The 24,539-nt window shown below is 44.7% G+C and overlaps 1 protein-coding gene, 1 non-coding gene and 2 pseudogenes across 4 annotated transcripts in view; 3 read left to right on the top strand and 1 right to left on the bottom strand.

The window, feature by feature from the left end:
- The window catches only part of DENND4C (DENN domain containing 4C), a 134,673-nt gene extending 122,955 nt beyond the window's left edge, over positions 1-11,718 (bottom strand). For all 3 annotated transcript variants that reach the window (XM_010338725.3, XM_074394898.1, XM_010338726.3), the window contains exon 1: positions 11,636-11,718. The gene's annotated coding sequence lies outside the window, so the exon portion shown is untranslated. The remainder of the gene's footprint in view (positions 1-11,635) is intronic.
- Positions 884-990, top strand: LOC120366442 (U6 spliceosomal RNA). Its single transcript, XR_005581108.1, has one exon. It is a non-coding gene; the product is annotated as a U6 spliceosomal RNA (small nuclear RNA).
- On the top strand, positions 2,831-3,764 carry LOC101039377 (caspase-6 pseudogene; annotated as a pseudogene).
- A 454-nt stretch (positions 11,719-12,172) lies between the features above and the next one.
- Positions 12,173-21,453, top strand: LOC101041332 (keratin, type II cytoskeletal 7-like; annotated as a pseudogene).
- The last annotated feature ends 3,086 nt before the right edge of the window (positions 21,454-24,539 follow it).

The raw sequence follows: 24,539 nt of genomic DNA, 5'->3' as shown, positions 1-24,539 counted from the left end.
CCGTCTCAAAAAAAAAAAAAAAAAAAAAAAAAAAAATATATATATATATATATATATATATATATATATACACGAAAATTAGCCGGGCATAGTGGCATGCACCTGTAATCCCAGCTACTCAGGAGGCTGAGACAGGAGAATTACTTGAACCCGGGAGATGGCGTTTGCAGTGAGTAATTTTTTTTTTTTTTTTTTTTTTTGAGATGGAGTTTCTCTGTCACCCAGGCTGGAGTGCTGGGGTGTGATTTCAGCTCACTGCAACGTCCGCCTCCCGAGTTCAAGCAATTCTCATGCCCCAGCCTCCTGAGGAGCTGGGACTACAGGTGCACATCACCACTCCTGGGTAATTTTTTGTGTTTTAGCAGAGACGGCGTTTCACCGTGTTGCCCAGGCTGATCGCGAACTCCTGAGCTCAGGCAATCCGCCCGCCTTGACCTCCCAAAGTGCTGGAATTACAGGCATGAGCCACCACGCCCGGCCTGCAGTGAGTAATTTTTGTATTTTTAGTAGAGATGGGGAGTGCCACTGCACTCCAGCCTGGGCAACAGAGTCAGACTCCATCTCAGAAAAGAAAAAAAAAATATATATATATATATATATTTATTTATATATATATATTTATATATATATAAATTTTGCAGCATGTTCTCTGACTACAATGGAACTAAACTTGAAATCATTAAAGATACTATATAATATTGTCCAATATTTAGAAATTAAACGTCTCCTAAATAACCCCAATCACAAAATAAACTGCAAAAGAAATTAGAAAATATTTTGAACCGAATGAAAATAACAAATCAATTTATTAGATGTGGCTAAAACAGTATATAGAGGGAAATTCATAGCTTTAAGCACTTGTATTAGAAAAGAAGAAAGTTCTGTGCTCGCTTTGGCAGCACAGATACTAAAATTGGAACGATACAGAGAAGATTAGCATGGCCCCTGCGCAAAGATGACATGCAAATTTGTGAAGCGTTCCGAGTAAAAAAAAAAAAAAAAAGAAGAAAGTTCTAAAATCAATGACATAGATATCCACCTCAAGATACTATGGAAAAAAAGCAGATTAATCCAAGAGGAAGTAGAGGAAAAAATAATAAAATACAGAAATCAATAAAATTTAAAATAAATAACACCCACCACCACCACCACCCTGCCTAAAGAAAAAAGAAATAACCTCTCGGCCGGGCGCAGTGGCTCACACCTGTAATCCCAGCACTTTGGGAGGCCGAGGCGGGTGGATCACGAGGTCAAGAGATCGAGACCATCCTGGTCAATATGGTGAAACCCCGTCTACTAAAAATACAAAAAATTAGCTGGGCATGGTGGCACATGCCTGTAATCCGAGCTACTCAGGAGGCTGAGGCAGGAGAATTGCCTGAACCCAGGAGGCGGAGGTTGCGGTGAGCCGAGATGGCACCATTGCACTCCAGCCTGGGTAAACAAGAGCGAAACTCCGTCTCAAAAAAAAAAAAAAAAGAAAAAAAGAAAAAAGAAATAACAATAAATATCAGTATCTCTATATTAAGGAAAAAGCAAGAGTCTGAAATTATCAATATAAACAATGATAGAAGGTATATCACTACAGATCCTCCAGACATTAAAAAAAAAATAACAAAGGACTATCATAGGCTAGACAAGGTGGCTTATGCCTACAATCCTAGCACTTTGGGAAGCCAAGATGGGTGGATCACCTGAGGTTAAGAGTTCCAGATCAGCCTGACCAACATAGTGAAACCCCGTCTCTACTAAAAATACAAAATTAGGTGGGTGTGATGGCACATGCCTGTAATCCCAGCTACTTAACAGGCTGAGGCAGGAAAATCACTTGAACCCCAGGTGAGGAGGTTGCAGTGAGCCAAGATCATGTCATTGTACTCTGGCCTGGGCAACAAGAGCAAAATTCTGTCTCAAAAAAAAAGAAAGAGAAAACCTAAATACTTTCTCTATCTCTAAGGATTGCTAGCAACCACTAGAAATAGGAAGAGGCCAGGCGCGGTGGCTTGTGCCTGTAATCCCAGCACTTTGGGAGGCAGAGGTGGGCAGATCACCTGAGGTCAGGAGTTTGAGACCAGCCTGACCAAAACAGAGAAATCCCATCTCTACTAATACAAAATTAGATGGGTGTGGTGGCGCATGCCTATAATTCCAGCTGAGGCAGGAGAACCACTTGAACCCATGAGGCGGAGGTTGCAGTAAGATAAGATCACACCATTGTACTCCAGCCTGGGCAAGAAGAGTGAAACTCTGTCTCAAAAAAGAAAAAAAGGAAATAGGAAAAGGTAAGGAGGAGTCTTCCCAAGAGCCTACAGTGGGAGCACAGCTCTCCCAACACCCTGACCTCATATTTCCTACTTTCCACAACTGTCAAAAAATAAATTCATGCCGTTGGAAACCACCCTGTTTGCAGTAATTTATCATAGCAGCCCTAGGAAACTACTACACATATTAATATTTTGGATGTAGTGAAATCAAAAATACAGTAAATTTAATTTCACTTATTGCTACTTTTTTAGTGTGGGGGTACTAAAAAATTTAAATTACATACTTGATTTACATTGTATTTCTAGTGGACAGCATTAATCCAGCCAGTGGCAATAAAGCAGGAAAAAAATGGCATATGGGCTGGGCGTGGTGGCTCACGCCTGTAATCCAAGCACTTTGGAGGCCAAGGCGGGCAGGTCACCTGAGGTCAGGAGTTCAAGACCAGCATGATCAACATGGTGAAACCTCATCTTGAGAAAAAATAAAATGGCATATGGATTGGAAATGAGTAAGTACAACTGGCTTTCTCAGCAGACATGAATGTGTATAAAGAAAATCCTGGAGGACCGAGCGTCTGGCTGCAACCTTGGTCGCGATGAGCCTGGCGTCGGGGCCCCTCAAGGTGCGCCCCGCAGGTGGGGAACAAAACATGACAGAAACAGATGCCTTCTATTAAAGAGAAATATTTGATCCAGCAGAAAAGTACAAAATGGACCACAGGAGGAGAGGAATTGCTTTAATCTTCAATCATGAGAGGTTCCTTTGGCACTTAACACTGCCAGATAGGCGGGGCACCAGCGCTGACAGAGACAATCTTAACCGCAGGTTTTCAGATCTAGGATTTGAAGTGAAATGCTTTAACGATCTTAAAGCAGAAGAACTACTGCTCAAAATTCATGAGGTGTCATCCTCTAGCCACACAGATGCCAATTGCTTTATGTGTGTCTTCCTGAGCCATGGCGAAGGCAATCACATTTATGCATATGATGCTAAAATTGAAATTCAGACATTAACTGGCTTGTTCAATGAAGACAAGTGTCGGAGCCTCGTCGGAAAACCTAAGATATTTATCATTCAGGCATGTCGGGGAAACCAGCATGATGTACCGGTCATTCCTTTGGATGTCATAGGTAATCAGACAGACAAGCTGGACACCAACGTGACTGAGGTGGATGCAGCCTCCATTTACACACTGCCTGCTGGAGCAGACTTCCTCATGTGTTACTCTGTTGCAGAAGGATATTATTCTCACTGGGAAACAATCAATGGCTCATGGTACATTCAAGATTTGTGTGAGATGTTGGGAAAATATGGCTCCTCCTTAGAGTTCATATAACTCCTCACGCTGGTGAACAGGAAAGTTTCTCAGCGCTGGGTGGACTTCTGCAAAGACCCAAGTGCGACTGGGAAGAAACAGGTTCCTTGCTTTGCCTCAATGCTAACTAAAAAGCTGCATTTCTTTCCAAAGTCTAATTAATAGGGGCGATCTTATCTTACAGTCTGTATTGAAAACGTCTTTTTCTTCTTTTTATATAAATATCATTAGGTTAAACATATGGTCAGTGATTCAAATATTTTAATGTTTAATGCCCAGCAAAGAACTGCCTTTTAAAAAAAATAGTTCATGTTGGCCATGGTGAAAGGGTTTGATATGCAGAAACTAAATCCTCAGGAAATTAGATAAATAATTTATAAGCATTTGTAATATTTTTTAGTAAACTGCAGGATTACACAAAAATCTGGCTGATTTAACTAGCATTTTGTCACATTTTTTATGAACGTTTTTATAAAAGTTGTTTTTAAAGGTTTTTGAAATCCAAGAATTAAATCATCTCATATAAAATATTTGAAATTCAAAAAAAAAAAATCCTATGAAATCTAAAAGGTATCACAACTAAAAAATGAATTTAATAATGTAACAATAAAAAGTAAATATACGAAAGATCCAGTTGTATTCCTCTACACTAAGAAATCTAAAAATACAATATAACTGGCAATAGACAATAACAAAAATAATAATAAAGTGCTTATGGATAAATTGAACAAAATACCTACAAGACTTATAAAATGGAAATTACAAAAACAGTCCTGAGGCCAGGTGCAGTAGCTCACGCCTGTAATCCCAACACTTTGGGAGGCCAAGGCGGGTGGATCACCTAAGGTCAGGAGTTGCAGACCAGACTGGTCAACACGGTGAAACCCTATGTCTACTAAAAATATAAAAAATTAGCCAGGTGTGGTGGCGGGCACCTGTAATCACAGCTACTTGGGAAGCTGAGGCAGGAGAATCACTTGAACCCAGGAGGCAGAGATTACAGTGAGCCAAGATTACACCACTGCACTCCAGCCTGGGCGACAGGAGTGAAACTCCACCTTAAAAACAAAAACAAAAACAAAAACAAAAGCAGTACTGGGGAAATCAGAGTCCTAAATAAATGAAGACATGTGCTATGTTAAAGTATCAGAAGAGTTGGTATTATCAATATGTCAATTTCACCAGGAGGCTTTTTGTAGAAATTGACAAGATGATTCTATAATTTATATGAAAATGCAAATGTAAATTCATTTTCTATTTTCTACAAGTATATCTACATTCTGTATAAAAATGCAAAACAAGTTTGAAAAAAAGACAATGTTGGTGGACACACTATCTGACTGCAAGGCTTACTATAAAGAAATAGTAAAAAGCTGAGCACGGAGGTTGCACATCTGAAGTCCCAACTACTTGGGAGGCTGAGGAAAGAGGATCCCATAAGCCCAAGAGTTGAAGGGCCTGGACAACATAGCAAGACCCCATCTCTTTAAAAAATTAAAAAGAGCCGGGCACAGTGGCTCACACCTATAATCTCAGCACATTGGGAGGTCAAGGCAGGTGGATCACTTGAGATCAGGAGTTCAAGACTAGCCTGGCCAACATGCTGAAACCCCATTTCTACCAAAAATACAAAAATTAGCTGGGCATGGTAGCAGGTGATCCCAGCTACTTGGGAAGCTGAGGCAGGAGAATCGATTGAACCCCAGGGTGGAGGCTGCAGTGAGCCAAGATAGCACCACTGCACTCCAGCCTGGGTGACAAAGGCAAAACTCCATCTCAAAGAAAAAAAATTAAAAAGAAAAAATGAAATAGTTAAAGTAATCAGTAGTATTGGTATAAGGATAGACATACAGACCAATCAGACAGAAGAAACCAGAAACAAACCCAAACTTAAACAGAAAAATTAAAAAGTTGGAGGCCAAGGTGAGTGGATTACCTGAGGTCAAGAGTTCAAGACCAAGAGCAGCCTTGCTAACATTGTGAAACCCCATCTCTACTAAAAACACAAAAATTAGCTGGGCGTGGTGGTGGGAGCCTGTAATCCCAGCTACCAAGGAGACTGAGGCAGGAGAATCACTTAAGCCTGGGAGATGGTGGCTGCAGTGAGCTGAGATCAGGCCACTGCACTCCAGCATGGGCAACAAGAACAAAACTCCATCTCAAAAAAAAGAAAGTCAGGCCGGGCGCAGTGGCTCACGTCTGTAATCCCAGCACTTTGGGAGGCCAAGGCAGGTAGGTCACGAGGTCAGGAGTTCAAGACCAGCCTGGCCAAGATGATGAAACCCAGTCTCTACTAAAAATACAAAAATTAGCCAGGCGTGGTGGCAGGCACCTATAATCCCAGCTACTTGGGAGGCTGAGGCAGAGAACTGCTTGAACCTAGGAGGCAGCGGTTGCAGTGAGCTGAGATCACACCACTGCACTCCGGTGTGGGCAACAGAGCAAGACTCCACCTCAAAAAAAAAAAAAAAAAAGTCAAATCGCCTATAACTGCCCAATTAATAGAGGAATAAATGTGAAAAAAGAAGAAAAAGAAAGAAACTCTACAGATTAAAATGGCAAGATAATGGAATAGATAATAACTCATCTCCCTAACTAGATAGTGTGATTAGGAACCAGAAAAGATCTTTTAGAAAAAGTAACATGCAAATGGAATAGTATATATGCAAAGGCTCTGAGGGAAAGAACTTGAAAGCAGGCTGCAGTGACAGATACACAGAGAGCAAGAAGATAAGGCTAAAGTGATATGGCTTGTGGGCCACAGGAAATGTCTGCATTATGTAACAGTTCTCAAGTCAATTTTTTTCTAGCCCTACTAGATATATAAGATGACTCTTCTATAAGCCAACAGATAATAAATCTGGATTTGTAGACATTAGGTTTGCTTGACACAGAAAACACTTAGAAACACTTAAGCCCCACAAAATTACTGAAGTATAAGAACTACATTACTTTTTATATTATAAAAGTTAATGTACACAAATTTCAATCACGTCATTAACAGGAGAATTATGAATATATATTTTGATTCCTACTCAATGAATTTAAGTGATACATGCACATCTACAGTCTTTCACCTTGTTTCAATTCAGTTCTCAATTAAATACTATATTGTAGCAGCCCTAATAATCTACTGCAAAGAAAATAATTCAAAGAAAGATGACTTTCCCAAAACTTCAAAAAGTAATTTGGCTTGTTTCAATTCAGTTCTCAATTAAATACTAAATTGTAGCAGCCCTAATAATCTACTGCAAAGAAAATAATTCAAAGAAAGATGACTTTCCCAAAACTTCAAAAAGTAATTTGGCACAGACCCATGGACCATCACATTAGCAAAATAATTTTATCATAGCATTATTTTTTATTTTTTATTTTTTTTAGACGGAGTTTCGCTCTTGTTACCCAGGCTCCAGTGCAATGGCGCGATCTCGGCTCACCGCAACCTCCACCTCCTGGGTTCAGGCAATTCTCCTGCCTCAGCCTCCTGAGTAGCTGGGATTATAGGCACGCACCACCATGCCCAGGTAATTTTTTGTATTTTTAGTAGAGATGGGGTTTCACCATGTTGACCAGGTTGGTCTCGATCTCTTGACCTCGTGATCCACCGCCTCGGCCTCCCAAAGTGCTGGGATTACAGGCTTGAGGCACCGCGCCTGGCCCATAGCATTATTTTAAGGGTAAAAAAGTATGGGCCAGCATGGTGACTCACACCTGTAATCCTAGCATTTTGAGAGGCTGAGGTGGGTAGATCACTTGAGCTTAGGAGACCAAGACCAGCATGGGCAATATGGCAAAACCCTGTCTCCACAAAAAACACAAAAAGTTAGCAGGTGTGGTGACGCGCACACACGCGCGCACACCTGTAGTCCCAGCTACTAGAGGGCTAAGGCAGGAGGATCACTTGAACCCAGGCGGTAGAGGCTGCAATAAGCTGAGATCATGCCACTGCACCCTAGCCTGGGTAACACAGTGAGACTCTGTCCAAAAAAAAAAAAAAGAGTAAAAAAGTGGAATTACTAAAATGTTAAGATATGGAAGTGGTTAAATAAACTGAGACAGTAAACAAAACTTTGGACTACTAAAAGCCATAAAATAACAGTTATGTGGCACCAGGGAAAGCATGTTAAATTGAAAGCCAATTATATTAACACTAATCATAGAATTATACACAAGCATAGATAGGACTAGAATATTATACTACTATATTATAGAAGTATAACAGGATTAAAGTACAGAAAAATGTAAGTGCTAGATCGGTGAGAGTAATTTAAAAGTTTTCTTTTAAATTTCTTTTAATTATGCTACATTTTTTTCAATTAAAACTTTCAAAGGCTGGGCATAGTGGCTCAAGCCTGAAATCCCAGCATTTTGGGAGGCCTAGGCAGGTGGATCACATCATCAGGAGTTCAAGACCAGCCTGGCCAACATAGAGAAACCACTTCCCTACTAAAAAAAAAATTTTTAATTTAGCCAGGTGTGGTGGTAGATGCCTGTAATCCCAGCTACTTAGGAGGCTGAGGCAGAAGAATCACTTGAATCTGGGAGGTAGAGGTTGCAGGGAGCCAAGATCGCACCACGGTACTCCAGCTTGAGTGACAGAGTGAAAATCTATCTCAAAAAAAGTTTTCAAATGCCATATTAAGCTCTATTACATCCACATGCATATGTAGAAAATGTTTTAAAGCTTTTCTCTGAAATTGTGTACAAAAGAAAGAGAAATTTAAAAAAAAAAAAGAAAATGTTTTAAAGCTTTAAACTAACTTCTTCCCACAAAACACTAAGTTTTAAATTTCAAATAATAAAACTACCTAATTTGGAATATCCTACCATCTGATGCTAAAGAACTATTGTTTTACAGTAGCTGTACTTACTATGTGAAATCCTTTCTCCAAATTTTAAATGTCAAAAAGGAATTTCCCAGCCAGATGCAAAGGCTTATGCCTGTAATCCCAGCACTTTGGGAAGCCAAGGCAGGCAGATCACGAGGTAAGGAGTTCAAGACCATCATGGTCAACACAGTGAAACCCCATCTCTACCAAAAACACAAAAATTAGCTGGGCATGGTGGTGCATGCCTATAATCCCAGATACTCAGGAGGCTGAGGCAGGAGAATTGCTTGAACCAGGACCTGAGAGGCGGAGGTTGCAGTGAGCTGAGATTGTGCCACTGCACTCCAGCCTGGGCTACAGAGTGAGACTCCATCTCAAAAAAAAAAAAAAAAAAAAAAAAAAAAAGAATTTTCAATTCCAACAAGGCATCCCCTTACTACAAGTCTATCTGTCAAGCTGACAATCTGTGGTACCAGTATAAAGAAAATTATCATTTCAATTCAGTTATTATAAAAGCTTATTTGCCCTTACTATTCAGCAACCACATTACATTGGAAATTCAAACTATGACAGAAATTCTGTTTTGCAGATCAAAAAGAACAAACGAAACAACCTGCCACTGACTCAGCAACTTTCTTTTTTACTATACAACCTGTACTTAAGGTGCAAACATATGACTAAAACGTAGCTTTCAATTTTTTTTTTTTATCAGGTAGCCTCCAGAACCAGAATAGGCTCTGAGAGACTCCTCTAGCTTTCAAACTGAGCAGCAAAGCCAATGCAAAACCAATATTTGTTTTGGCAGGAAACTCCAATGAAAATACGAGATGTTTTGGTCTTAACTGGCAGATACACAAAGAGCAAATAAAGGTGCCTTATTCAGTTATTACTTATAATGTAAAATCCCTTGTGTATAGCTACAAATTTGCTTTTATTGCGGAAACCTAATATGTTTCTTTAGAGAAAGCACCTCAATCAACTAATCTCCCAAATTTGGCACCAGGAATTGTTACAGCCTACACACCACTGCAGTTCCTAGTAATTTAAAACATTTGCGTTTTAAGAATAGTCTCCACATTCCAACCATGCTGCCAATTTCTTCAGCTAAAAGCTTAAGTTTATACTACAAAATACTGTATTTACTCTCGACAACAGAATGCACTCATTTACAAAGTATACAGAACTAAATTACTACTCCAGTATACAACTTCAAAATTTCTCCAATATACAGCTACAGCGTCAGCATTTCTAACATCATAGCTTTTCTATTATCCAAATCAGTAAGTCTAAATAGTAGTACTGTACATTGAACGAGGTACTATTGGCCAAAGTTAAGGCAATATAGTCAGTTCACTAAAATAGGTTATACAAAAGATCAGACCCCGGCCGGGCGCGGTGACTCAAGCCTGTAATCCCAGCACTTTGGGAGGCCGAGGCGGGTGGATCACGAGGTCAAGAGATCGAGACCAACCTGGTCAACATGGTGAAACCCCGTCTCTACTAAAAATACAAAAAATTAGCTGGGCATGGTGGTGCGTGCCTATAATCCCAGCTACTCAGGAGGCTGAGGCAGGAGAATTGCCTGAACCCAGGAGGCGGAGGTTGCGGTGAGCCGAGATCGCGCCATTGCACTCCAGCCTGGGTAACAAGAGCGAAACTCCGTCTCAAAAAAAAAAAAAAAAAGATCAGACCCCTAAACTCAAAAAACTATTTTGCAAAATGGTCAACGGAGATACCAACGGGGAGGAAACTGTGGATTGAGTGGCAGAAAACCCTTTGCCATTACTGAAAAAGACAAGTCAAAGCAAGCCTATATGAGAGGCAGATCATGTTCATGAATACAAATCTAAGTTCACTACTGAGTTCCCAATCTCACAGCAAGAAGGCAGTTTAGCAACTCTTTAACAGTAATACAAAGAACAGGACAGAAAATACAGAGTTTCTTTTTTTTTTTTTTTTTTCAAGGTTATGGTGATCAAGAATAGGTATCCTTTAATGTTCAGAGATAAAATTTTCCTTTTGCAACTAATATTGCTCTTATCGCAGGTACACAGAAAAATCATACAACGCTCTGCATTCCTGATAGTGTAATACACACGATCACATCAAATCAAGTATTTATCCAGAACTTAGCGCCATAGCACTAAGGTTCTCCCCTTTCATTATACTCAGACTGGAAGGGAAAACCTATTCCTAAGTAAATTAGGGCCTGGGAAGAATGCCTCAACACGGGTTTGCACGCAATTAAGCAGGATCAGTGGGTCAATTTCTCAGGCTACTACGCTTGACGGTATCTTGGAGGCACAGGCAGAGACAGCTGAGGATTCACTGGAAATGACACTTTCCTTCACATTTGCGCAAGTAACTGCGGTAAACACCCTAAATTTTCCCGTGTGACACACACATAGATAATGAGAGGAGGAGGGGGTACTATTTAAAAACTGGGTCATTCCCTATTAGTGCAGATAAAAGATGGTCTTCGAGAGGAAAAAAAGTCTATGAAGCAGAAAAAGAGAGGAAAAAAAATATGACAGCATTCTTTAAAAAAAAAAGTTACAGCTCTTTACAGGACTCAGCACTAGAGGTTCATTCCTTGGTTTTATTTAGTTACTACAGAGTTAAAAGGATCCTGCCTTCCTAAAAATCATCCCCCACAAAGAAGCTCTGAGGATCAGCCACCGTAAGGCAGAGAAGAAAACGTCCTCAACTCACAGGCGACACCTGCCCAGGTCCCCCTCCTCCCAGTTGTCCCCGGCGCTTCTCAGCCCCCCAATCCCTCTCGAGACAGCCCGCCACCCCTGGCTCCAGCTCTCCGCACTCTCGGCCTCAACCCCTCTGGGAACCCCCGACCCCGCTCCCTCCGCGCCCCCGCCCCAACCCAGGCGCAGGCGCCCCGGCGGTACCCGGGCCAAGACCTCTCGCTCTAGAACGCAAACGATTCTCAGGGGCCCGGGAGGCGGCGCGGGGAGGCTCTTCAGAAGCAGCCTTTCCCCGACCGCTTCCCGCAGGCTCCGGGGACTCCCCGCCCCCGGAAACCGCGGAGAAACTAGGCCGAGAACGCCAGCCGCGGTCACTCTCAGCCTCCTCGGCGACCCCCCGCGGGCTGGCCACTCGGAACTCAGCGCTCCCGGTTCTACCTGCCCGGCGCCCTCTCAGCCTCCCAGCGCAGGCCCGCGAGGGCACCACGCAGGCTTCCTTCGCCAAAGGCCCCGCGCCGCAGCCTCACCTGCCGCCCGCTCCTCAGTCAGCGCTACCGCGACACGGCTTCTTCCTGGAGCATGAAAGCGCCGGCTTCGCGGCCTGGGCGCGCTCGGCAGGGCAGGGCGGGAGACTCGCTCCAGCGGCCGCCGCCGCCTCGCCCCCGTCTGCGCCTGCGCCGCCTCGCGGGCTGGGTGTCGGAGGGGCGCCGCCCGCAGCCGGCGGTAACCGCCGGAGCGCTGGTCAGCACGGGCGCCTCGGCGCTCTGTGCCGTAGGGCAGTGCGGCCGGCGGGTCGCCTAGGAGCTGCCTGCAGCGCTGTCGTCCCAAGAGCAGACCGCCATGTTTCTGTTCCCGTTTTCCTTTTCTCCCCCTCCTTCCGCCCCTTTCCACAGAACAGACTTTCCCTTCCCCTCCTCTCCCTTTCCTCCTGCGGGGGCGGCTGGAAAAGGGCGGGGGGGAGCAGAAAAAGGGGGAAAGAAGGGGGCGGGGAGGCGCTCAAGCCCCGCCCCAGGGGAGGGCCGAGGCCCCGCGGCCAACACTCCTCTCTCCCCAACCCCTGCGCGACCCTACCGGGCGAGGGGTCTGAAACCTGCGGGCCTCCGAGCGCCTCCTCCGCGTTCGCGCGGCCGGGAGTGCAAAAACTGAGCTAGGGAGAAACGGCTCAGGAGGCCGCTGTGCACCCATTCCTGCGGGGCTCAGACTCGCCTGTGATGTGAGTTTGTTGCATTGGCCTCAGGCAGGTGGCGGCTGTTTCTCTCCGAGTTTTCAAAGACAGGAAAAGTAATGCCGAGTAGCTGAAGGTCACTCAAGACAGTGACGGGAGGTATGTGAAGATTTCCTTCCCACGGTGGGAACTGGAATTCCCACGCATGAGTAGGGGGCTCCAGGACCCCAGAGAGAACGCGCTCGCGCTTCCCGAAGCCCCTTGGCTCCGGCACCCCTTATGAGTTTCTGGCCGCACTAGGTGGGTGTCATTTCTTTGGCCCATTTGAGGATGGGAATTCCTAATGGAGACGTTTTCATTTGCATCATCACCCTCACGCCTCCGAAATGTAGCCTCATTACCCACACGACGCCGGCCGAGTAGTTTCACCGTAATGCAAATTTTGCAGGATATTTTTGGACAGCGTTTTTAAGTTATCATAGTAAATGAAAAAGAACAATCACTAGTTATTTAGGAAAAAGGAAATGGTTTGAAATATATTAAGAGAACTTTTTTATCTCTGGCAGAAAAAAGAAAAACAACATGGCAAATGACTTCACAGATTCCATGACAGGTCAAAATCAGAACCGGTAAGATTTTTGCATATCTGGTGAGTATCCACATACATGATGATCATTTTTCTGAGAATTACACTCTCCTTATTCAATCTGTATTTTTGCATAAAAATGTGAGATTAGACCTGGGGCATAGATGCACTGCTATTTGTGAAGTTTATTGCATATCCATGGATAATTTGAGTTTTATATTCAATAGCAGAAACTATTTTTCTAACCACATAAGCAGTGAGAATTGATTTCAGGAGAAATGTACAGCAATAAAAATAAGACTTATTTAATAACAGTTTGGAGCCAGTTTGGGCCCCCTGAAAACTCTCTTTGACATTGACAATACGAAGAGCAGAAGTTTACAAAAGGATCTAATACTTCAAAATTTAGCTTGTGGACTTATTTTCTTTCCTTTACAAAGTGTAAGTTAATTACAGTTTTAAAGTAATATAAGCGGGCGCGGTGGCTCACGCCTATAATCCAAGCACTTTGGAGGCCGAGGTGGGCGGATCACCTGAGGTCAGGAGTTCAGGACTGGCCTGACCAACATGGTGAAACCCTGTCTTAAAAAAAAAATTAAAGTTTGTCACTTTCTCCTTTATATGAAAGTGACAAGTTTTAGACTATGTGCTAAAATTCAGCCACCTTGCTTTCTGTGAGATTAATTTTCCTGCCTGGCAAGGTGGCATTTAGCAAAACTGGCAATATGCATTATTCATCAATATCTTTATTTTTCCAAATAATAACAGTTATAATGGCTTAACCTTGTGAGAGACACTTCAAACAATATGGACTAACATATGTGAGTTCATATTCTGGCTCTGCAATTTACCATCTTGGACTTGGGCACGTTTACTAAGCCTCTCAGGTTAAGTATTTAGCTTGCAGTATTGTTGAAAGATTAAATGAAAACCAAATAAGATTCATTAGGCATTTTCACTACCACTTCACTGTCATTTCTCCCCGTCCTAACACTGGCTGCCATCTGTTCCTGCCAGCATTGCTGCCATCTCAGGTGTTCTGCTTCATAGTTCAAACTTCCTCTCACAAACTGACCATTCCTCCTCCTCCACAGACTCATATCCAGTTGAGGTCTTGGGATTAAGGGAAAGAATATGGTTGACATATAGAAAGGTACAAAATGCATGTCAGATAAATTAATGGCTCAGTGATGTGGCAGGAATAACTGTCTCTCACCACTGCCCTCAAAGCGGAATCCAAAAGCACATGGATAAGTGGGCTCTTTCAGCTGACAGCAATGAATACAAGATAAGGGGAACAATCTGTAGCCCAAGCTTCATTAGACGATGCTAACCTTGGAGCACAGCAGGGCTACATCAGCAAGAATAAGGTAGCAACTCCTAACACTAAACGTAATGAATTAGGGGTAAAACTGCCTGTATTTAAATCCCAGCTCCACCATTTGTGTGTAATCACCCTAAGCTTTGGACTTTGCATCTGTGAAATGCAAATAATAATCGTACTAATAGTACTGACGTATTTTTTCTGTTATTGTAAGATTTTTTCTTTTCTTCTTTTTTTTTTTTTTTTTTTTTTTTGAGGCAATCTTGCTGAGTCACCCAAGCTGGAGTTCAATGGCTGGATCTCCGCTGGATGCAACCTCCGCCTCCCAGGTTCAAGTGATTCTCCTGCCTCAGCCCCCTGAGTAGCTGGGTCTACAGGCATGTGCCACCACACCTAGATAATTTTTGTGTTTTTAGTAGAGATGGGGTTTCACCATGTTGGCCAGGCTGGTCTCAAACTCCTGACTTCAGGTAATCTGCCCACCTCCGCCTCCCAGAGTGCTGGGATTACAGACATGAGCCGCCATACCTGGCCTGTAAGGCTTATTAGAGCAGTTTTTCATTTGTTTGTGTGTGTGTGTTTTTGTTTGTTTGTTTTTGTTTTTTAACAGGGTTTTCACCCCCGTAGCCCAGGCTAGAGTGCAGTGGCATGATCTGGGCTCACTGCAACCTCCACACCTCCCGGGCTCAAGTGATACTTGTGCACCACTGTACCCCGCTAATTTTTGTAGAGATAGGGTTTCTGCCACATTGGCTAGGCTGGTCTCGAACACTTGACCTCAGATAGTCCACCCACCTCAGCCTCTCAAAAGTGCTGGGATTAGCCGGGCGTGGTGGCTCAAGCCTGTAATCCCAGCACTTTGGGAGGCTGAGGTGGGTGGATCACGAGGTCAAGAGATCGAGACCATCCTGGTCAACATGGTGAAACCCCGTCTCTACTAAAAATACAAAAAATTAGCTGGGCATGGTGGCACCTGCCTGTAATCCCAGCTACTCAGGAGGCTGAGGCAGGAGAATTGCCTGAACCCAGGAGGCGGAGGTTGTGGTGAGCCAAGATCGTGCCATTGCACTCCAGCCTGGGTAACAAGAGCGAAACTCCGTCTCGAAAAAAAAAAAAAAAAAAAAAAGTGCTGGGATTATAGGTGTAAGCCACCTTGCTGGCTGAATGTCTGGTTTTTTGTTTTTTTGTTTTTTGAGAAACAGACTCTTGCCCTGTCACCCAGGCTGGACTGCAGTGGTGCAATCTCATCTCATTACACCCTCCACCTCTTGTGTTCAAGCGATTCTCCTGCCTCAGCTTACTAAATAGCTGGGATTATAGGCATGCACTACCACACCCAGCTAATTTTTGTATTTTTTAGTAGAGATGGGGTTTCACTACGTGTCAGGCAGGCTGGTCTTGAACTCCTGACATCAGGTGATCTGCCTGCCTTGGCCTCCCAAAGTGCTGGGATTATAGACATGAGCCACTGTGCCCGGCCAGTTTATTAAAGTTTTTGTAAGAATTAAATTGCAGCCAGGCGTGATGGTGAGTACCTGTAGTCCCAGCTTCTCGAGAGGCTGAGGTAGAAGGATTGCTTGAGCCCAGGAGTTCTGGGCTGTAGTGCCCTATGCGGATTGGGTGTCCGCACTAAGTTCAGCATCAGTATAGTGACCTCCTGGGAGCAGGGGACCACCAGGTTGCCTAAGGAGGGGTGAACTGGCCCAGGTCGGAAATAGAGCAGGTCAAAACTCCGGTGCTGATCAGTAGTGGGGTCAAGCCCATGAATAGCCACTGTACTCCAACCTGGGCAGCATAGCAAGACCCCATGTCTTAAAAAAAAAAAAAAAAGGATATTAAATTGCTGGGCGTGGTGGCTCATGCCTATAATCCCAGCACTTTGGGAGGCCAAGGCAGGTAGATCACGAGGTCAGGAGTTCAAGACCAACCTGGCCAAGATGGTGAAATTTCATCTCTACTAAAAATATAAAAATTAGCCAGGGGTGGTAGCGGGTACCTCTAATCCCAGCTGCTCAGGAAGCTGAGGCAGAGAATTGCTTGAACCCGAGAGGCAGTAGTTGCAGTGAGCCAAGATCGCACCATTGCACTCCAGCCTGGGTGACAGAGTGACACTCTGTCTCAAAAAAAAAAAAAAGAATATAATAAAATAATCTATGGTTATTTCTGCACAGTGCCTCGCACAATGTTAATTCTTTTTATTCTGGCACCTAGCCAGAATGTCTGGCCAATAGGCACTCAATAAATAGTTACTGAAACTCTTCATCTTATTGCACCAGTAAAACCACTGGCATCTCAGCCATAGACAGCTGCTTCCATTTAATGTGGCTGACAAAATCGTATCATACATTTTTAAATAAAAACAGCCCTCTTGGCCAGGAGCAGTAGCTCATGCCTGTAATTCCAGCACTTTGAGAGGTCAAGGTGGGTGGATCACGAGATCAAGGGTTTGAGACCAGCCTGGCCAACAAAGTGAAATCTCCTCTCTACTAAAAATGCAAAAATTAGCTGGGCGTGGTGGCATGCACCTGTTATCCCAGCTACTCAGTATCCTGAGGTAGGAGAATTGCTTGAACTGGGGAGGCGGAGGTTGCAGGGAGCTGAGATTGCACCGTTGCACTCCAGCCTGGGCAACAAGAATGAAACTCCTTCTCAGGGGGAAAAAAAAAACCAGCCCTCTTTTCCTTCAATTTGAAACATAGGATTTTTTCTGCTCTAGTTTCTGGCCAGCCTCAGCCGTGGATCAATTGGTTGAGGTCCCCTGCAACAATATAGTGGTAGTTGTCCTGTTTCTACCTGTTGCTATGCTAAAATGAAGAAAACAGCTTCCCCATTTTTGTTGAGATGTGTAAAATGAATGCATAGCTGCTTTTTCTTTCCATCTCCAATGATTTCTGTCCTGATATGGTTCTACCATTTATTACATCCTTTTTTCCATAATCTCTTTCTCCCAGGGTACCTGGGACAGTTTCTCAGGATTAAGGCATAGAATGGTATGGATGCTATGCCAAAAGTCTAGGAACTCTCACCTGTCCAGGTGAGCAGCTTCCCCCTCTAGTACATTGCTTAAGGCATCATTTTCTACCCTTCTTAGTTGCTCCGTGCATTTTAGTCACACGGCTACCTTGCCATTCCCATCCCTCTACTCAGAATGCTCTTCTCTCGTGTATCTTCTGTGGCTACTTCATGCAGATCTCTTTTCATATGTGACCTTCTCAGAGAGGTCTTCCCTTTCCAGCTTGTCTAAAAGAGCATGCACATTCTATCATTCAGCCTATTTTAAATTCTTCCCATACTCTGGTCACTGGCATCATTTATTTATGTATTTATTCCCTATCTCCCCTACTAACAATATAAGCTCCATAAGGGCAGAAACTATTTTTTTTTTTTTTTTTTTTTTTTTTTGAGATGGAGTTTCGCTCTTGTTACCCAGGCTAGAATGCAATGGTGCGATCTCGGCTCACCGCAACCTCCACCTCCTGGGTTCAGGCAATTCTCCTGCCTCAGCCTCCTGAGTAGCTGGAATTACAGGCATGTGCCACCATGCCCAGCTAATTTTTTGTATTTTTAGTAGAGACGGGGTTTCACCATGTTGACCAGGATGGTCTCGATTTCTTGACCTCGTGATCCACCCACCTCGGCCTCCCAAAGTGCTGGGATTACAGGCTTGAGCCACCAAGCCCGGCCGGGCAGAAACTATTTTATTCACCATTGTATCCCTGATACCTAGAGCAGTAGTAATATTCCATAGCTATTTGTTGGTGAATCAGTCACATAATTAAAAGGAGCTAGCAGCAGTGGCCTGCACCAGTAGTTCCGACTACTACAGAAGCTGAGGCAGGAGGATTGCCTGAGGCGAAGAGTTTAAGTTCAGCCTGGGCAACATAGCAAAACCGCATCTCTAAATGAATAGATAAAATAATTAATGGGAGCATTTAGAAGTCTGTTCTCCATGGACACAGGGAGGGGAGCACTACACACTGGCGTCTGTTGCGGGGATATAGAGGGGGGACAGCAGTGGGTGGGGAGTTGGGGAGAGATAGCATGGGGAGAAATGCCAGATATAGGTGATGGGGAGGAAGGCAGAAAATCACACTGCCATGTGTGTACCTATGCAACAATCTTGCATGTTCTTCACAGGTACCCCAAAACCTAAAATGCAATTTAAAAAAAAAAGTTCCAAAAAAAAAAAAGAAGTCTGTTCTCTCCAATAATCTTCAGCCTCATGTTTCTGGTCATTGTTCCCTCCTTGGGATTACTGAAATCCTAATACAGGTAGACCCAACTGACCCCAACTCTCCAATCCTGCAGATATGCCTGAGCATGTCTGAAGTCTCTGGGCCTCTTACTATCCATATTTCTTCCCTGTGCCATGTATGTAAGAAAGTTATTTGAGTTGGGTCCAGAGCATTAAATATTAAACATGAACACTTCTATTTTTTTTTTTTTTTTTTTTTTTTTTTTTGAGACAGAGTTTCACTGTTGTTACCCAGGCTGGAGTGCAATGGCGCAATCTCGGCTCACCGCAACCTCCGCCTCCTGGGTTCAGGCAATTCTCCTGCCTCAGCCTCCTGAGTAGCTGGGATTACAGGCACACATCACCATGCCCAGCTAATTTTTTGTACTTTTTAGTAGAGACGGGGTTTCACCATGTTGACCAGGATGGTCTCGATCTCTTGACCTCGTGATCCACCCGCCTCGGCCTCCCTTTTTTTTTTTTTTTTTTTTGAGACAGAGTGTTGCTCTGTCACCCAGGCTGAAATGGCACCTTCTCGGCTCACCACAACCTCTGCCTCCCAGATTCAAGTGATTCTCCTGCCTTAGCCTCCCGAGTACCTAGGATTACAGCCATGTGTCACCACACCCAACTAATTTTGTATTTTTTTGCAGAGACAGGATTTCACTATGTTGGCCAGGTTAGTCTCAAACTTCTGACCTCGTAACCCACCCGCCTCGGCCTCTCAAAATGCTGGGATTATGGGCGTAAGCCACCACGTCCAGCCAAATATGAACACTTCTGTGATAGCAGTAACTTTAATTGACTAATGTGTAAAAAAGAACGGCACATGCACTCCAGCCTGGGTAACAGATTGAGACCATGTCTTCCAAAAAAAAAAAAAAGAACAACACATTAGCAAATTCTTTTTTTTTTTTTTTTTTTTTTTGAGACAGTCTTGCTCTGTCACCAGGTGCCAGGCTAGAGTGTAGTGGCTCAATCTCAGCTCACTGCAACCTCCGACTCTCTCGGGTTCAAGCATTCTGCCTCAGCCTCCCGAGTAGCTGGGACTACAGGCGCGTGCCACCACGCCCAGCTAATTTTTTTTTTTTCAGTAGAGAGGGGATTTCACCATGTTGGCCAGGATGATTTCGATCTCTTGACCTCATGATCCGGCCATCTTGGCCTCCCAAAGTGCTGGGATTACAGGCGTGAGCCACTGCGCCCTGCCAGCAAATTCTGTCTTAACTAACTTGAATGATACGTTAATTCTCAGCTTAATGGTTTATTTACTACTGCCTTCATTAAGGATTATTAAAGTATGTTTTTTAGCTTGTCAAAGGGAAATTATATTTGTATTTAGTTACCAAGTTTAATTGCTGTTTTTCATACACTCTTGATGTACTAATAGCTCCTAATGGGGAGCATTAGTTAAGAAATGAAAAAGAGGAGCGACTGCGCGCTCCTCCTCGCCCGCCACTAGGTCCAGCCCGGCCCAGCCACGGTGTCCATCCACTTCAGCTCCCCGCGCGCCCTTGCGGCTTCGGCAGCAGCAGCCTCTACAGCCTGGGCGCCTGATGGCCGCGCGTGACTATGCGCTCCGCCTATGGGGGCCCGGTCGGCGCCGACATCCGCGAGGTCACCATCAACCAGAGCCTGCTGGCCCCGCTGCAGCTGGACACCGACCCCTCCCTCCAACGGGTGCGCCAGAAGGAGCGTGAGCAGATCAAGACCCTCAACAACAAGTTCGCCTCCTTCATTGACAAAGTGCGTTTTCTGGAGCAGCAGAACAAGCTGCTGGAGACCAAGTGGGCGCTGCTGCAGGAGCAGAAGTCAGCCAAGAGCAGCCGCCTCCCAGACATCTTTGAGGCCCAGATTGCTGGCCTTAGAGGGCAGCTTGAGGCGCTGCAGGTGGATGGGGGCCGCCTGGAGGCGGAGCTGCGGATCATGCAGGATGTGGTGGAGGACTTCAAGAATAAGTATGAAGATGAAATTAACCGCGGCACGACTGTTGAGAATGAGTTTGTGGTGCTGAAGAAGGATGTGGATGCTGCCTACATGAGCAAGGTGGAGCTGGAGGCCAAGGTGGTCGCCCTAAGTGATGAGATCAACTTCCTCAGGACCCTCCATTAAATGGAGTGACAGAGCTGCAGTCCCAAATCGCGGACACGTCTGTGGTGCTGTCCATGGACAACAGTCGCTCCCTGGACCTGGACGGCATCATCGCTGAGGTCAAGGCTCAGTATGAGGAGATGGCCAAATGCAGCTGGGCTGAGGCTGAGGCCTGGTACCAGACCAAGTTTGAGACCCTCCAGGCCCAGGCTGTGAAGCATGGGGACGACCTCCAGAATACCCGGAATTAGATTGCAGAGATTAACCGGGCCATCCAGAGGCTGCAGGCTGAGATCGACGCCATCAAGAACCGGCGTGCCAAGTTGGAGGCCGCCATTGCTGAGGCTGAGGAGCGCGGAGAGCTGGCACTCAAGGATGCTCGTGCCAAGCAGGAGGAGCTGGAGGCCGCCCTGCAGTGGGCCAAGCAGGACATGGCACGGCAGCGTGAGTACCAGGAGCTGATGAACGTTAAGCTGGCCCTGGACATCGAGATTGCCACATACCACAAGCTGCTGGAGGGCAAGGAGAGCCGGTTGGCCGGAGATGGAGTGGGAGCCGTGAATATCTCTGTGGTGAATTCCACTGGAGGCAGTGGCAGTGGCAGTGGTGGTGGCACTGGGCTGAGCTTCGGGGGTACCATGGGCAGCAATGCCCTGAGCTTCTCCAGCAGTGTGGGTCCTGGGCCCCTGAAGGCTTATTCCATCCGGACTACATCCACGAGTCGCAGGAGCGCCGGCAACTGAGCTGCTTCCCACCCCTCCATTCCCCCAGCCACTGCCCACAGTCCCAGAAGATTCCCCTCCCTGCCTCCCATGCCTGTTCCCAAGACCGAGAGACAGTCTGGAAAGTGATGTCAGAACAGCGTCCAATAAAGCAGCCTCGTTCTGAGGTCTGAGTGAAAAAAAAAAAAAAAAAAAAAAAAAAAAAGAAATGAAAAAGAGAAAACAGGTTTCTGCAGAAATTCTAAGTCTGTTTCCACTACTCCCCTAGCTTGCGAACTACAAGACGCTTAGTTGAAAGCGTGAAGAGGATTCTTGGAGACGGGAATTGAGACTGGTGGTAGCTTCCCAATTATCTGATTACTTAAGACTTTATTCATAGCCAGAACATTTTTTTCCTCACTTACATACCATCTAGAACATTATTTCATACCCAGCCTTCCCTGTTGTCTCCCTCTGCTACCAAGTCTTCCCTGCCGGTTGTTCTTTTTATCCAATTAAAATGAAAAACAAAAGTGTTAGAATGCTTTTTGCTGATATTTTGAACTTGATGCTTTGTTGTTGTTGTTGTTGTTGTTGTTGTTGATCAGAGAGTCTTTCTGTGTCGCCCAGGCTGGAGTGCAGTGGTGTGATCTCAGCTCACTGCAACCTCTGCCTCCCCGGTTCAAGCTGTTCTCCTGCCTCAGCTTTTGGAGTAGCTGGGACTGTAGGCGCATGCCACCATGCCTGGCTAATTTTTTGGTTTTTGTTTGTTTGTTTTGTTTTGTTCTGTTTTGTTTTTTGGTCTTTCCTAAGGACAAAGACATTCTCTTTTTTTTTTTTTTTTTTTTTTTTTAGACAGTGCAGTGGCGCGATCTCGGCTCACTGCAGCTCCTGAGTTCAAGCGATTCTCCTGCCTGAGCCTCCAAAGTAGCTGGGACTACAGGCACACGCCACCATGCCCAGCTAATTTTTGTATTTGCAGTAGGGACAGGGTTTCACCGTGTTAGCCAGGATGTTCTCATCTCCTGATCTTGTGATCCACTCACCTTGGCCTCCCAGAGTGCTGGGATTACCGGCGTGAGCCACCGTGCCCTGCTGCATTTTTGAAAAATATCAATTCCAATGTGTTTTAGAAATTGAAATCATATAAAACCAAAGTCCCAGGCCAGGCAGTGGCTCACACCTGTAAACCCAGCACTTTGGGAGGCCAAGGCAGGAGGATCACCTGAGGTCAGGAGTTCAAGACCAGCCCAGCCAACATGGTAAAACCTCATCTCTACTAAAAATACAAAAATTAGCCGGGCATGATGGTGCCTGCCTGCAATCCCAACTATTTGGGAGATTACAGTGAGGCAAGATTGTGCTACTGCATTCCAGCCTGGGCAACCCGGTCTAAAAAAAAAATTATATACCCACACACATATATATGTGCATATGTATGCCCATATATATATATGTACATACATACATAAATATGTGTGTGTGTGTACACACACACACACACACACAAACACACACACACACACACATATGCACCAGAAGATAACTTTTTAAATTTGTGTGAATATTCATATGCATACACATATGTGTAGAAGAAACACCGCAAAGGCTGATGAGGTCATAGATCGTTTGTTTTCTTCAGTTTGCTTAACTGTATATCCAGTGAACATATTACAATTATCTAATAAATGCTATAAAATGTTTAATGAAGAGTAGGTTTTGGAATAAGTTAAAAATTAAGGTAGTCTATCAGAAGTAGACTCTGAAGGAAACAAAAGCAAACAAAGAACAACTGGGTTTCCATTGGTAATGGAGGTTGCTCTTTTTAAAAGAATAGAAAATGATTCCCTGTGGATCTGGAACTTACTCTGTAAACCTAAGGATGTGTTTCTGTGACTATCATCTCTTTATTCTAATGCCAAGTGGAAAGAGAACAAAGTAATGAGAGGAAACTGATAAAAACCTTTAGCTGATCAAGATGGGGAACTAGGAAAACTAAACCTAAATAAACTCTTGAAGTAACTTTGTGTAGCAAGAGAATAGTCTGAACTTGATTATGATGGAGAAAAACCTTATAGAGCTCATGCTACCAGAAGAATTTTGAGACTACCTTGGCATGAAGTGTGGGGACTATTAAGAATTATATGGATGGGCCGGGCGCGGTGGCTCAAGCCTGTAATCCCAGCACTTTGGGAGGCTGAGGCAGGTGGATCACGAGGTCAAGAGATCGAGACCATCCTGGTCAACATGGTGAAACCCCATCTCTACTAAAAATACAAAAAATTAGCTGGGCATGGTGGCACGTGCCTGTAATCCCAGCTACTCAGGAGGCTGAGGCAGGAGAATTGCCTGAACCCAGGAGGCGGAGGTTGCGGTGAGCCGAGATCGCGCCATTGCACCCTAACCTGGGTAACGAGTGAAACTCCGTCTCAGAAAAAAAAAAGAATCATATGGATGGGCGCGGTGGCTCACACCTATAATCTCAGCACTTTTGGAGGCCAAGGCGGGCGGCTCATGAGGTCAGGAGTTTGAGACCATCCTGACTAACACAGTGAAACGCTGTTTCTACTAAAAATACAAAAAATTAGCTAGGCATAATAGCATGCTCCTATAGTCCCAGCTACTTGAGAGGCTGAGGCAGGAGAATTGCTTGAACCCAGGAGGTGGAGGTTGCAGTGAGCTGAGATGGCACCACTGCTCTCCAGCCCAGGTGACAGAGGGAGACTCCATCTCAAAAAAAAAAAAAAAGGGGGCCGGGCGCGGTGGCTCAAGCCTGTAATCCCAGCACTTTGGGAGGCCGAGGCGGGTGGATCACGAGGTCAAGAGATCGAGACCATCCTGGTCAACATGGTGAAACCCCGTCTCTACTAAAAATACAAAAAATTAGCTGGGCATGGTGGCACGTGCCTGTAATCTCAGCTACTTAGGAGGCTGAGGCAGGAGAATTGCCTGAACCCAGGAGGCGGAGGTTGTGGTGAGCCGAGATCGCGCCATTGCACTCCAGCCTGGGTAACAAGAGCGAAACTCCGTCTCAAAAAAAAAAAAAAAAAAAAGAAAGAAAAAAGAAAAAAAGAATTATATTCAGGGTCAATTAGAAAGAAGTCAGTCAGGTGCAGTGGCTCAAGCTTGTAATCCCAGCACTTTGGGAGGCTGAGAGGGGAGTATTGTTTGAGCCTGGCAGCTCGAGACCAGCCTGGCCAACATTGGAAGACCCCATCTCTACCAAAAAAATAAAAAATTATCCAGGCGTGGTAGCATGTGCCTATGCTCCTAGCTACTCAGGATGCTGAGGCAGGAGGATTGCTTAAGCCTTCCAGGTTGAGGCTGCAG

The sequence above is a fragment of the Saimiri boliviensis genome, chromosome 2 (assembly GCF_048565385.1).
Source record: "Saimiri boliviensis isolate mSaiBol1 chromosome 2, mSaiBol1.pri, whole genome shotgun sequence".
NCBI classification, from domain to species: domain Eukaryota; kingdom Metazoa; phylum Chordata; class Mammalia; order Primates; family Cebidae; genus Saimiri; species Saimiri boliviensis.
The sequence above is the reverse complement of the archived record's forward strand: the minus strand, read 5'-3'. Positions and strand labels throughout refer to the sequence as shown.